General features: G+C 32.4%; 1 pseudogene across 2 annotated transcripts; it reads right to left on the reverse strand.

Annotated features, from left to right (window-relative positions):
* Window positions 1-2,100: 2,100 nt before the first annotated feature.
* LOC149186845 (F-box/kelch-repeat protein At1g22040 pseudogene) lies at window positions 2,101-5,417 on the reverse strand (annotated as a pseudogene). Of its 2 annotated transcripts, XR_016255725.1 has the most exons (3): window positions 5,057-5,417; window positions 2,984-4,557; window positions 2,101-2,780 (listed from the first exon to the last, which is right to left on the reverse strand). The product of XR_016255725.1 is annotated as an F-box/kelch-repeat protein At1g22040 pseudogene, transcript variant X2 (transcript). The 2 variants fall into 2 exon arrangements; XR_016255724.1 differs by having other exon boundaries at window positions 2,984-5,417.
* Window positions 5,418-15,169: the final 9,752 nt, after the last annotated feature.

The following is a 15,169-nucleotide window of genomic DNA, read 5'->3' on the forward strand; positions in this document are numbered from 1 at the left end:
AAGTATGGAAGATGAGTGGAACAACACTAACTATGAGTTCAATATATTATCCACAAATAGATGGTCAAACAAAAAAAGTTAGCAAATGTTTAGAGGATTATCTATGTTGTTATTCTTGAAACAAGCAATCTCAACGAATGAAGTGGCTTCTTCTAACAAAATGGTGATATAATACTACCTATTACACATCTATCAAAATTCCACATTTGAGGCTCTCTATAAATGTTGAACTCCTAGCATCTTAAACTTTTTATAAGATAAGTCCAAAATACATAGAATAGTCGTATTTTCTCCCCTATAAAAATATAGTTCTTCACTTGAATCTAGTGTAACTCTAATTATCCCTGAAATTTCCAAGATTCTTATCAAATTTGGGATTGGAGAGAGCCCTTTTGTTATAAGATTAGCTTATTTCAATAAATAATATCAACAAGCAAGCTTGTTCAAAGAATATAATGGTTATCAAAATGATTTCAATAAAAAAAATCTAAAACAAACTTGAATGAGAATCAGGTGCTTTGTTGTAATAAGTGGGTGAAGTACTATATTACAATGTATTGTTGAACATCATTATGACTTTTTAGTAAGTCCATAGTTCTTAATGCTGATTAATTTTGTAAAAAAAGATAATAATTTTAATTTTTGTGATATTAACATACTTTTGCATCAATTTACAAAATAATCTTACAAGAAATTGAGTACTCAAACGTAATAAGTTTTGCAAATTTTAATTTTGCAAATTTTTTAAATAAATAAACATCTTAAAAAAAATCATAAATATACAAGCTCCAACTCTTATCATGTATGGAGATCACACATAATCAAAATCTAGAGCCTAGCTCTATACACTAATAAATTTTAGAAAACCTTTCAAAACAAATTATCCCATGAAACAAAAATGGATGTTAGGTTAAATTCCAATAAAAATATCATAAAATAAATATTGTTTATTATATATCATAACACAAGTGTCTCTCATCATAAAATTGTTCATTTCTAAATATAAAAAAAGAGAAATTACAAAATTATTTAACATTCCAAAACTCAAAATAGAAGAGAAATTACAAAATTATTTAACATTCCAAAACTCAAAATAGAACTACAGTCAATACCAACACTTTGAGATAACCGAAATCAAATAAAACTATTTTTTGCTCTTGTGCCCAGTGTTGCACAAGCCAAAGATCCTCTGCTTGTACATCAATTACCTTGACAGTGCAATTTTTACTAGCATATTGCTCGGACACATTCCAAAATCCATGCTACACCTTTATAATATACTAGTGAAGGACACAAAGTTTTTAAATTATGTTGTTAATAATTATTGGCTTATTGGATGCGCTTAATATGGGTTATTAAGCACCATTTAGTAAATTAATCATTTCTTCACTAACCTTACATCTTATCCATGGGATATTACTTTATTTTATCTAAAAAAAAATAAAATAGAAATGCAGAAATCTAATAATTGGATAACAATAATACTTAATATTCATATCCAATTAAGCTGATCTGAGTGGAGAATAACACAAACAAAATCAAATAAATGAGTCTATAATTATTAACAATGATTAGATTAGGTTAGGTAAGGTAAGGGAGTGGAAGACCAGACAGGGAAGTGTGAATAGTGATCGTGGAAGACAAGACATAAATATGACGAGTGATCGTAGATAACGACCAGTAGAACGTCACAATAATTCTTATACAGCTAGTAGTGCAACGAAGATGATACGCCATGAAAATTCAAATTTCCCTAACCTGGGAAATTTGAGAAAGGTCAAGAACTTTAAGACGCTCAATGCAAATAATCTGGTGATGTACATTCTAATTTGTTTATTTATGTCTTTTTAACTCGTAATATTTTGATTTTGGATTGATATTTGATATTCAAACTTATCAACATATTAGTTAAATTGACATTCGAATGCATGAATCATGATTTTGTTTCATGGATGAATGTGGTGTTCTGTTGTAATTCATACTCACTAACGACAAATCAGTGGATATTCCCTGATAGAATTCTTAAATAGCATAGGCACGCTGCTATTATCCATTAATCATTTTTAATTTTTTACACAGTCATCACACTGAAGCTACCAATGATTAAATTCCATTGGCACATTGCTGTAATACATTAATCATTTTCAAATTTATACACAGACATCACACTGACACAACCAGTAATTGCAGTTCATTATTAAAGGCTTGTAACAGTTAGATATCCGGTGGCAGCTTCAGACACCTACTAAGTAATAACAGTTGTGGTCACCGTATATCCCCCATTTTGGGTTTTCCAAAATCTTATTTTACCCCCATTGTTCTTTGATATACTGCCAGTTCATACCAAGAGCAGTCACAGTAATAAATAAATTAGTCAGGATGGATAGTCCCTCTGATACAGGCCTTGTCAGCCACCTCCATATACTCTTAAGCGATGAAAGGAAACTTTCCAAGTCCTTTTCTCCACACAACCATCCTGTATAAGGTTGCATGTCTATAATATCCAATGAAGCTAACGTCATCATTATCTCAAAAGGCTAAAAATAGCACTTCATGTTGTACTAGATATAAAACATCTTCAACTCAAAATTTTGGATTAATACTTTCGTACAACCGAAACATCTATAGAGATATAGGCATGCTGCCACGGCTTAAAAAAGAGGAAACAGAGATGGATTTTATCTTAGAAATGCCTAAAATATGAAATGAATACATCCAGCTTTGTCACTGCCTGTCAATGTGAAGTTTGAAAGTTCAACATCGCTTCCATGTGCAGAGGCCTACAAAATAGTCATGCCAATGCAAGTATATTCAGCGTGGGACAGAATGCACAGCTCCAAATTAGCAGCCAAACAATTATAATTTATGACCCATTGAATTTTGAGTTAAATCCCAATGACTCGACTATTATTTGCTGCACAGTTATTCTCGAATATTATAAACAGCAAGGAGATGACAGAAAAGTAAACTATAGGCATATTACCTGTTAGATATCAAGAACCTGACAAGTCACTAACTCAACTGATCCAAAATTCTGATTGGCAATGCATTTCCAGCCCGGTGCATTGGGATTAGAATTAGAGTGTGTTGTATGTGGAGGTGTTGAAGATGAAAAACTTGATGTTGAAGAAACAGCAGTGGCACTCATATCAGCACATAAAACCACCACATTGCCATTCACATGTTTGGTGATAACATTAAGGTTCCCCCGAAAACCCATTAGCAGGTAGGGAAACTCCGATTCAGTAAAGTCGACAATTGGTACTTTTTCCATAACAACTTTCCAAACATCTTCTTCATGATCATACATTTTAATCTCGCACCCAGTTGAGGAGCTAGAAGGATCCAAAGCATACAAATTGCCATTCACTATAGCACTCAGTTTTGTCCCGGCCTTCCTTGCAGGCCACCCCTCTCCCATGCCTGTTGGCATTTGCGTCCAAGAGTTGGTAGCAGGATCAAAGATTTCACCCCCAACATCCACAAAGAAAGGCCATGAATATAAGCTCTGAGGCACATAAAGCCTTCCCCTAACAGAAGCCAATCCTGTTGCAATTGGTTTCAACACATCTGCCAATAATGCAATTGGCAGGACACGAACTTGTGCAAATGGCATGCTAGGAATCTGCACCCAGAAATCAGCAACTGGATCATATACTTCAGCTGACTGAAGCGGGACCACTGCTCCTTGAGCCTTGCTCACTCCTCCAACAGCATAAAGCTTATTGTTTAGAACACCTGTTTTGCAATAAGCCCTTGCAGTGCTCATGGAAGTAACCTTTGTCCATAAACCTTTGCAAGGGTCAAATCGCCATACATATCTGGTAGCACAGTCCCTAGAAAACCCCCCTAATACATACAAGCATCCATCAATGGCTCCTGTGGAGCACCCACAAAAGGCGACTCTATCTCGACCAATGTTGCGCCAAAACCAACCCTTAACACGGCCTGCAAATTTGATACTGGAAGATCCCATTGCAGCCCACAAACCCAAAGATGCACTCCCCTGATCAAGCTCCTCCTCAGATGCAACCTCTGGCATTGCAGGCAACCGCTGCCATCTACCAGAAACAGGATCCAGGGAATACCATAACAGCCTGCCTTCTCTGCTTTTCACCAAAATGTACAGCCATTCCTCTGTCAACCGTAGTTCTTTCCTCAATTCAAAAATTTCATTATCACTAAGAACATGATACCAAGTTTTACACACCTCCTTTAAATTAGAATGCCATATGCGAGGCACCCTGGCCAGAATCCCAATAGATAGCTCATCAGGGAGGCCTGGTATCAATCTACGACGCTCCCCTTCTTCCCCTAGCCAGGACCTTTGCCTCTTATTGCATTCACCTTGGGGTTTTCGCTGAACCTCAGAGCTCCTATTGGCCACAAGGCTCCAAACAGAGCCCATTACAAACACCACCCTGTGTAAGATGCAAAACCTACCCCCCACAAACCCTAATTAACACCGTAACCCCTTCTTCTGCAAACCAATGCTATCAACCTCCCCCTTTATCAAATACCCTACCCAACACCCCTTTTTGACAGAAAATTCCAACTCTGAAACACAAATATCAATCACAGTAAAATCCAACGATCTGACATGAAAAAGATAAGGCATAACTGAACCTAATGTTTTACCAATAAAATTAACAGACCTTATTACAACATTCCAAAAACTGACCTAATGTTTTACCAACAGAATAGAACTACTATTTTACAACATTAAAAATAAAAAAATAAAAAACAACACCTAATGCTCTCACCAACAAAATCGATAGACCTGATGCCTTCCAAGATTCACAGAATTGACCAACAGGGAAACAAAGACCTCAATAACGGTGGAATTCTTGGACCAATTTAACAAAAAAATGGCCTAATATTTCAACAAAACTGTAATAAAATGTAATTGAATTTCACCAAATTGTATATTAAAAATGCCCACCTAAATATCTGCTCAGAATGTTTTTAAAAATTGGGGGTCTCAACATTTGCAAAAATCTAGACCAACATTCAAAGCTTTAGGGTAAACAAATAATATCAAAATCATTACACCGACCTTGCCGAACACCCAGGTTTGTGTCTTAATTAAGATCCATATCCGCAGGTTCTGTAAGCAAACCCCATCAACTGAGAATTGTATGTAAATTCTTTGCTTGGAATGGGACTTTTGAATTATTTGTTTTCCTGTCCTAACCAGTCTGCATCTTGCCATTCCGATCTGTATCATCTCCGTCCATTGAACGCCTTATCGATGCAGGATGTATATTTGTAAAAGAACAGCGTGTGAATTTAAAGTTTTGCGGCCTTCCATGTTTTGCCCCAACATCTAAATCTGATTGGTAAAGTATGGTTGCCCAGGCAAGTCAAGGTGGGAATCTGATTTGCCCAATGAACAGGAGTGTCGGCTGTTATTTTTCATTTTTCTTTATACGGTGGGTTCTGTTCTAGCTATAAAATAATATGGTTTATCGCAACTAAAGTAAGTTTAAAATTTTATTTACTTTCAGGGCACGTCACGGCACGCGAAGTGTGAAGTCTATAAGTGGCTGAAAAAAGAAAAATAGATGTGAAGTGAGAAGTACGATAGAAAAAAAAAAAATGTGAAGTGTGAATCCTATTGGGAATGAATATATATATATATATATATTCATGATTGGGAAGTTAAAGATAGCTTATGGATCAGATTGTTTTTTCATTTGCTTGATGTATTTGGGTTTTTTTTCCTGTGAAGCTTCAAAATAAATGCTCCCAGAGTCTCCACAAATCTCTGGCTAAATAGATTATTCCAAAAGCTAGCTGCCAGCATATCTGCATAACTTTCTATGTTGTCTTTGCCTCAGATTCTAAAATGAAATGTTTTTCTGTTTCTACTTTTCTAGAAGAACAAAAAATGCATATTCTTTCTTCCCACACTTCTTTTGGCCTTTTCCAGCGCCTTGTTTCACAACGGAGTTGATGAGAATTAACCCTTATCTAAGCAATAAGAATTTTAGCTCTCCAAGAAATATTGGCCTCTATAAGAATTAGTATAATTCGATTTCTCACAAAAGAGAGCATTCACAGATATTGCATTTCATTATTATCATTTATATAGTTATAATTGCACATTTGGGTCCCGGATGCGGGTGGCTCCAGCGCGTAGCAGGTTAGTGGCTCGTCACATGGGCATGTGTCAGCCCAGACGAGCCACGCATTACAAGTCCGGTGGTCATTTAAGATCGGCGGCGACAGTCCATCTGCGGGATTTAATTCGAGTCCTTTCGGTATTAACTGCTCTCCTTGGTAGCGGGAAAATGGAGTTACAAAGGCCTGGCACCTCTGTCATTCTCCCGCAATCATGCATAAGGTTTGGGCGTTCGGAGGTTGCGTTGGATTACTCTCTGGTTCTGAGGGAGATTACGAAGGGGTACTCCTGCTCTCTGGCCAATTTGGGGATGCAGCGTGAGCGCCAAAGGATGATTAGCAGGCGCGGAAGCTCCAAAGGTCGTGCTTCGTCTCAGAGGCAAGCTATTTCCCCCTCTTCCTCAATTGAGGTTTCATCAGACCACCGTCGCTCCAGAGGACGTGCAGTCGGCCGTGGCAGGGCAACGGAGCATCGGGAAATAATGGATTGTGGCCACTCTGCGCATCCCATGGTGAGATATCGAATTCCATGCACTCTGGCAAATTCAACTTTCATAGTTTCAGTTTCGGTGGAGCATTGTAGCAATCCTGGTGGTCAAAGGGAAGCTCTGCAGGCAAGCCCTCCTCGAAATCCAGGGTTGGTTCCCACAATCGACATGCAAGTTCCTGCTATTGACATGCTGCGCCCCAACAAAGATAGTTCCTCCCCAGACCCTCGGGCAGGCCCCAGCGAACCCGCGCAGAGGAACAATCTTCCCGACTTGGACATCCCCAAGCAATTCATATGCAAAGAGGAGGACGATCCGCACACCACAGATGATGAATAACTCGACCTGCAGTTCGCTCCAAGTCTCTGAGAAGGGAAAGTTTTCTCAGTTTGCTCTCACCGTTATCTTGTATGTGTCAGGACTCAGTCCTTATGTGTTTCAGTCCTTATATGTTTCAGTGTCGGATATCCATATATGTTTTAGTCCTTATGTGTTTCAGTGTCGGCTATCCATATATGTTAAGTGTCGGTCTCATGTACTGTCCTGTGTCGATACGCTTCCAATTTTGTTCCCATGTAATTTTGGACATGATTATTCCTGAGCATTCTGTCAATCTCTCGACAGGAATCACAGGGCTATGGCTCTGTTGTAACACTGATGCTGTAAATTTTGACTTTTTGTAATATAATAGATTAGTCTGATTCAGAAAAAAAAAAAATAATAATAAATAAATAAATAAAAATAAAAAATAAATAAAAAATAAAAAATAAAAAATTGCACATTTGGAAGGTAGGGTTGTTTTTGTTACCTTCATGGTTAAAAGAAATCTCATGAAAGAAATCTTGGTTTCAATAAAGATGGGTAAGATGATTAATGTATAATTAAATATATAAGATAATGATTAACATTTAGTAAAAATAAAATTATTTTATCAAAATTTAAGAAAAAATAAAAGATTATGGAAATTTTTGTATAAAATTATTTTGTATTTAAAAATATTAAGAAAAATATTTTAAGATACCCAAATAATATTTAAAAAAGAATTGAATCATCATTATTTTATGTTTTTTATTTTATATATAGATAATTATTTTGCGTAAGTTAAAAAAAAAAAATTGTCTATTCGATATTGGCTTAATCACAATTCACAAAATGAATTTTCTTTGTTTTTGGTAAAAATTGTGTTAATATTTTTCAATGCCTTTGCATGTGTTTTTCAAGTTTTGATATCTAATGGTTGGGTATCCAATTCATTTTGCAAAATCTTTTCTCAAAAAAGTTAAAAAGAGAAACAGGCAAAACATACATATACATAAACAAAAAACAAAAAAAAATATGATCTATAAACTGTTGTGGAGATTCCATTGGTACAATTTGTTGCTTAAATTTTCTTTAGATTTTCAAATTATGTGATTAGTTAATTTTTTGCTTAATTAAATGAAATAGCTGAAATGTCATAAATATAAAACACAAAAAAATACACACACCATCTACAAATAGAAACAAAATTTTCCCTAGGAGACACTTACGAGAGAAAACGGAGCTGGAAGGTGAGGTTGGTCTACTAATATGGAAAATGTGCAAGTACAAAGAAAGAGCTACTCTCTCTAGAGTCACCTAAGACCTATGGCCTATAAGGCTACTATAGAATCTTAACCCCTTGTGATTTTCTCCCCAACATCTTACTCGTGCTAGTTGCTTTATTCAACTCTTGAACAAATACAATAGCATAGAATGGAACCCCTAGTCCCCCAAGTGGTCTAGTATTTAACATAGCCCAATAGCCAACTGGGGGTAATGTTTGATTCCCTCAACCCTCAACTAGAGTTACAGGTTTGAACCTTCTAGAATCTTCTTCAAAGTCCACACATGGCTAGCCTTGTATCTATGAGTAATGAAAGGCTGACGTGGCATACACCCGTACCATGGTGGTCAACATGATAGGTCAAATTGTGAGAGGTATTTGCATACAAACTTTGTTTGATGTGATGATTGCATCATTGGAAAGATATCTGAGTGTAGATTAACTCCATGGGTCTATGTAATGAGAGTTTTTGGACCCCAAACGACTTCATTTAATGCCTCAAAATGGCTGCAAATGATTTCATACCCAAATTCTCCAAACTAGGACTCACTAGTCAAAATGACACAAGTAGTTTATTCCTCCAATTTTTCTACTCTAAAGGCGTCAAGCTAGATGAAAAATAATCCAATCTAGATCAAGGGAAGTATTGTCAAGACCATACCATTTCATTCATTACTTTACATTCGGTCTTCTTTAGCACATTTGAAATAGTTAAATGCTTTATTATTGAACATCAAAACCTCATTAAAAAAACTTAGGAAAGCCTTAGAAAATGCATCAAAAGCTCATGACCCAAAATTTACTAATATGAAGATCATTTAAAATGGTTGTTTCAAAGCAAAGGCATGACATAACCTATATTCTTTTCAAGAAAAATATAATAATAAACCATTTTCTTTTGGATCTTAATATCCGTCTATTAGGAGACTTCATTATGAAGAGATTAGATGTAAGCCTAATGTTATATATGAAAATTCCAAAAATACCAAGCTTATCAATAACTATAAAAGTTATGATTTGATTTCTATAGATTTAGTGAGTAGTTTTCATTAACATTGACATTTATTGAATAGCATTGATGCTTACTAAATGGACTATAACCATTTAGACCACAAAACAATCAGTGATTTTTGTTCCAAACATGCTTTATTGTATTCTCAAATTTCAGAAAGCTCTTGGAAGAGGGACCTTGGTTTTGAGGTGGAATTGGCTTATTTATCAAACCCTGGTTCTAGCATTTTAATTTAATTTCCAATACTATTACAACAACTTCAATATGGGTGAGACTATCAAATTTCCTTATACAAAATATTTTTCAAGGATCCATAATTATCTTAAAGTGTAGAAATCTTTGTGAGCCTTACTAATTCTTAAAATGCCAAGCATAAAGTATTTGGTGATACTTTTATAAAAATATTATAAATCATAAGGGTTTTTAATAGTTTTTAGAAAAAATTGATGATTTTAAAATTAAAATACCTTTATGCTATAAAATTTGCGCAAATAAAATGGAAATTCGAAAATCATTTCTTGGGAAAAAAATCATAGAGAACTAGTCCATGGCAAAATTTAGCCCATAAAAGATGTGTTATCTTAAGAATGCTCATCCAAATCCTAAGATCTCCCACATAAAAAAACAACAAATCCAAATGTTGGAATAATGTCAAATAAAACTCAAGGTAACTCCAAAAAAAAATGCAATTTTCTCCAATTTGTAACCCTTTAAAAGACATTTCAAAATTTTCATGGTTTTTGATATCATAAATTCATCATCTTCCTCAAAATCTAAGAATTAATAAGTATGGCATATTTTGAAAATTTTATAATCAAAAGTCTAACAAAATTAGTTAAGTTTATAAAATCATTTTAAGATTTGTCATCTTAATTTATCTTCTTATGAATAGAGTATGCATTTTACCAAAAACAATCAACTATAATAATAATCCAATATTTTATCAAAATACAACTTCACATAAAAGCTTAAACTTGGATATGTGATAAAGAAAACATTTATTTACGGATTAACAAATTCCATAAAAATATAGAAAATATATTAAAAAAATATGTTGCCAAAATAATAATAACAATAACAATAACCACTAAAATGTAATATTTTGCTCAATATAATATCTCGTCAAAATATGACTAATATTTTCTACTTCAATTTACATAAACAAAATTTCACAAAAAACCACATTCAAACCCTTAATTAATTAAATATAAAACGTAAAAATCTTTAAAAAGAAAAAAAGAAGTCCATAGCAACAAGTCAAGTACATTCAAACCCTTCATTAAATAAATATAAAACATAAAAATCTTCAAAAAGTAAAAAGAAGTTCATAGCAACAGGTCAAGTACATTCAAACCCTTAATTAATTAAATAAATAAATATAAAACATAAAAATCTTTAAAAAGAAAGCAGAAGTCCATAGCAACAATTAACTTGACTTGTTGAAACATGAACCACGAACCACAGAAGAGAAATGATAAGGATCATAACACATAGAATTTCAATATGTGATCACGAAATATGACCTAACACATTAAATGGATGGAACTTTAAAATATAATATAAATTGATGGCAATGGATGTTATGTCATGTTTCAAAGGTACAAGGAGATTTCTTCTTCAACGTTGATGATGAGCTTCATTAAAATAACCTTAATTCACTCATATTTTTTCCTTTTATCGTGAAACACGAGCTAATAATCCCTTTTTTGTATAATCATATCTATTTACTACTTCCATGCATTCATATTTGCAATGTTCATGTATTAATGAACGGTTTGTATCAACCTATTTATTTACTACTACACTAATCAATTAAGATTCGATACATTCATATTTGCAATGTTCATGTATTAATGGACCGTCTTGTTAGAGATGGAGGAGAATACATGAGGTTACATTCGTTAAAAGTATTACATTGCCATTTCAAGATATGTTTAGGTTTTATTATTTATTTATTATTATTATTATTATTTTATTTTATTTTATTTTATTTGATTTGTATATGTCAAGGTATTGTCCTTTTTCACAATTATTATTCACAGGAGAAGCTTTTCAAATCCATTTTTTGAGATCAAATCATGAAGAAAACATGATTTATAGTATGACAAGTTTGGTATAGGGTGCAGCAGAATTTTGATAAAAAGTTAATTTTGTGCGAAATATTTTTGATTAGCAAATAAGTCTAATTTTTTTTAATAAGTTGAGAATAATTTTGTGAATTTTTAATTATTATTTTTTTAAATCAATCGAGAATAATTTTGTGAACTTTTAATTATGGGAATTTTGATGATTGATTTTTAAAGAAAAATTTTAATTGTGGGTATTTGTTAGCTGTAGAATTAGATGAATATTTTTTAGCTTATTTTTTTATAGATTTATTCAAATTTTAATTGTGGGTACTAGTTAGTTGTTACTCAAAATTTTTACTTTATTTGGGAAATGAAAAAAATGTGTTTCTGTTTTATTTGGGAAAATATTAAAATATAGTAAAAATAATAAAATATGTAACAAATGCCCACACAAACTTGAATAAGATAAGTTGAAAATACAACTAAAAAAAAGTCTTCTTCTTTTTCCACCAAAATATTTACCTTTGGGAATGAATCATTATCTTGAATTTTATTAGTTATTTTAAAGTTGATTTTGCAAATACATTTTTTATTTTACGGCTCATTTTTTACCTCAAATATTTTTGTAAAGATTCAATTAGTAATAAAAACATTATTAATTTTGCTATATTTAAATTATAATGCATTATTTATTAATACAATTTTGACTTAAGTAATTGGGGATTATCCAATAAACTACAAAGTCAAGGTCCACTCTTACAAATGCAACTAAATAACCCTAGGGCTTATAACAATATATTAATATTTCTATGATTTCATGTTCTTTGTTTTCTTATCTATATTTATGTTTTCTTCTTATGCATTGGATATTTGTTGACCCTCTATTAATTTAGTCAAATATGAGAAATATTTTTCAATTTAACAAAGTGTAACTTTAAAAAAAAAATATTTTTTGCAATTTATTTTATTGGCATTTATCTCTCATGGGATTGGTTGTCAAATTGGACATGTTATTGTCCAATGCCAAGAGTACATAGGTCACATCAAATTTTATTTTTGTTTTTATTGCATTCCATAAATTTTGTTTTTTTAATTATATTCCATAATTAAGTGAGTGAGACATCACATAATTAGTTAATTGATACATTTCTTTGTTAAAATGTCCCAAAATATTTTTTATATTAATTAAAAAATAATAATATTGTAATTAACATGAAAAATGTCTAATAATTTTGTAATCTCCCTAATAAATAACTTCTTTCTATTTTTAAATGTATATATTTACTTTATATAATTATAACATTTAATATTTCAAAAAACATCCAAAACAAACTATATATTGTAAGTGTTATTTATAAATTACACATTGTATTATTTCTTAATTTTTTAAATTAAGATGTATATTAAATGAATTTTCAACATTTTGAAATAAATTAAAATCAATGCTACCTAAAAATACATTTTACAACTATATTTATAAAATTTAGTTGCTAATTCTTTTAATATATCACAATAATAGTTTCACTAATTTATTTATTTTTAAAAAACACTTATTTTTATATTTTAAATACAATTTAATAATCCAGGTTTAAATTGTAACTTATCTTCTTTAAATTTCATTCATGCTTAGATAACTTAAACTAAACCAAGAAATTGAATATAGAGAACATTTTCAATTTCCCTAGAAACAAGCAACAATTTATTGACAAATGAAATTTCATGTAATTTACGCCCAATAATCTCTCATAAACTTAAACTAAATTATAAATAATGATGTTAGTTGTAGAAATTTGTGAACTAAAACAAAGTACTTGACGTACTCTTCGTAAAGCAAAGCAAAGGAGTTGTGGAAATAGTTTCGTTAGCATTTTTTTGGTAATTTGTTTTCTTTATATCATTGGTACAAAAGTCAAAAGAAGTACGATGTCAAGTATGTCATTAGATCATTTCTTATAACGATTCTTCCATTTATGAGTTTAACAAGCAAGTTGGAGCATTATTGGTAAAGGAATCCCTGAAAATCTATTAAAAACATTAATAAATCTGATTAGTATATTTTTGAAAGTGTTACATTCTCATATTGATACATTAAAGTAGATCTCTAATTAAGTTGGGCTTATTTATTCCTAGTATTGGTATGGGTGGGTACTAACAAATTTTAGCATTGTTGTAATGGAAAATGTTAGATTGTAGTATAATTTGTTATTGGAATAAATAATGTTTAATAAGTTTTTAGCGAGAATTAGTAGTTATAAAACAAATTTAACAATAGAAATGAATGAAGGATATTTAAAATCATTTGTTGGAAGACCAAAGGTGAAGAGAGAAGAATCATTTGAGGAATTATTAAACAAACTATTTTAGAAGGAGCAAATAAAGCACAAAAATCGATAGACAAGATTGCTATAGAAATTGTCATGGAAATAGTTGGAATTGATACTCAAGTTCCTAGACAAACTAAGTATATACATTTTAAAGCATTTTGGACTTCTTGGGAATTTCAAATGTTATTCACTATGGCAAAGGGGGAAGTATAACAATTGATAGTCTTCAACTTCTCACACGGAAGAGAAAGGAAGTAGTTAAGATGAAAAACATTAATCCTTATAATCTTCCTCATTTCCTTAGGCTTTCTTCAAAAGACAGAAGTACCTTCTTATTTCAATTTGAATTTCTTTGTAACACTTATGATTACAAGATTGAGTTGGAAATTCAGTTGAAAAAATGAATATCTATTTATGACAATTACTTGTGACTTTTTTATAGTGGGTTTGCCTTTAGCAACTTTGTTCATTAGGCCATCAAGCAATTATACAAGTACAATGCACTAGAAAGACAAGAAACACCACAAGTTAGGCTAGAGGCCAGGGCAAAACTCACAAGGGGAAAATCCATCAATCCTTTCCATATAGATTCTTCGTCAACAAGAGAAATACAAGTCAGACTAATTAGTGCCAAATCAGTCCTCCGAACTCTACCAAGTCAACCCTCCTTGTTGTAGCTTGTATCATCAAAGATAGTAGCCTTCATGTAGTAGAGATCTTAGGAACTCGTATTGTTTTACCTTAGGAACTTGCATTATCATAGCTTCAGGAACTCGTATTGTTTTACCTCGAGAACCTACATTGTTATAGCTTCAGTAACTTGCATGGTTTATAGAGAAATGCCTCAAGAACTCGGATATATATGTGCCTCGGAAACTCAAATATATATAATCTATGCCATAAACCTGAACTTCTCTGCCATAGAAGACCACCAAATTAGTTACCAAATGGAGGAAACTAGGTGCCAATTTATAGTTTTTTTCTCCATGTGAAGGGTCACGTCCTTTGGGTAGGCCGACTTGGCAACTTGGAGGGACAAATGACACTTTGCGAAAATCAATTTTTCTTCTTTTACAAGGGTCATGAAGAACATGCCATTTTACATTTTTCTTTTGACCAAAAGCATGAAGAACATGCTTAACAATAAAAACAATAGTAATATGTTTTCTTCCTTTTGTTTTTACATAATAACACAAATACAATGACAATTATGAAAACCGAACCTAGTTACAATTTTCAACACTCCCTCTTAACTATGGAGGTATTCATAACTCATCAGGATATTCCCAAGTTGAAGACTTTTATAAGAAAGGACCCAAATTGATAACCATTAATGATGATAACTTCATCCCAACCAACATTGTCACATTACCAGGGCCTTGATAGGTATACTCTATCTCTCCACGAGATAAAAGCACGATGTTGGGAGGAATTCCATAGGACACCGCACTGCCTCTCCAAGGCACATTCTCCACCTAGGATCACCAAAGTATGTCCTCCACCAAACCATTTCCCTCAAGGAAATGTTGGAACATTCTTTATCCAAGTCCATGTACTTGACTTGGGGT

The sequence above is a fragment of the Pinus tabuliformis genome, chromosome 3_1 (assembly GCF_031772625.1).
Source record: "Pinus tabuliformis cultivar Carrire ecotype Pingquan chromosome 3_1, CPIR1, whole genome shotgun sequence".
In the NCBI taxonomy this organism is placed as follows: domain Eukaryota; kingdom Viridiplantae; phylum Streptophyta; class Pinopsida; order Pinales; family Pinaceae; genus Pinus; species Pinus tabuliformis.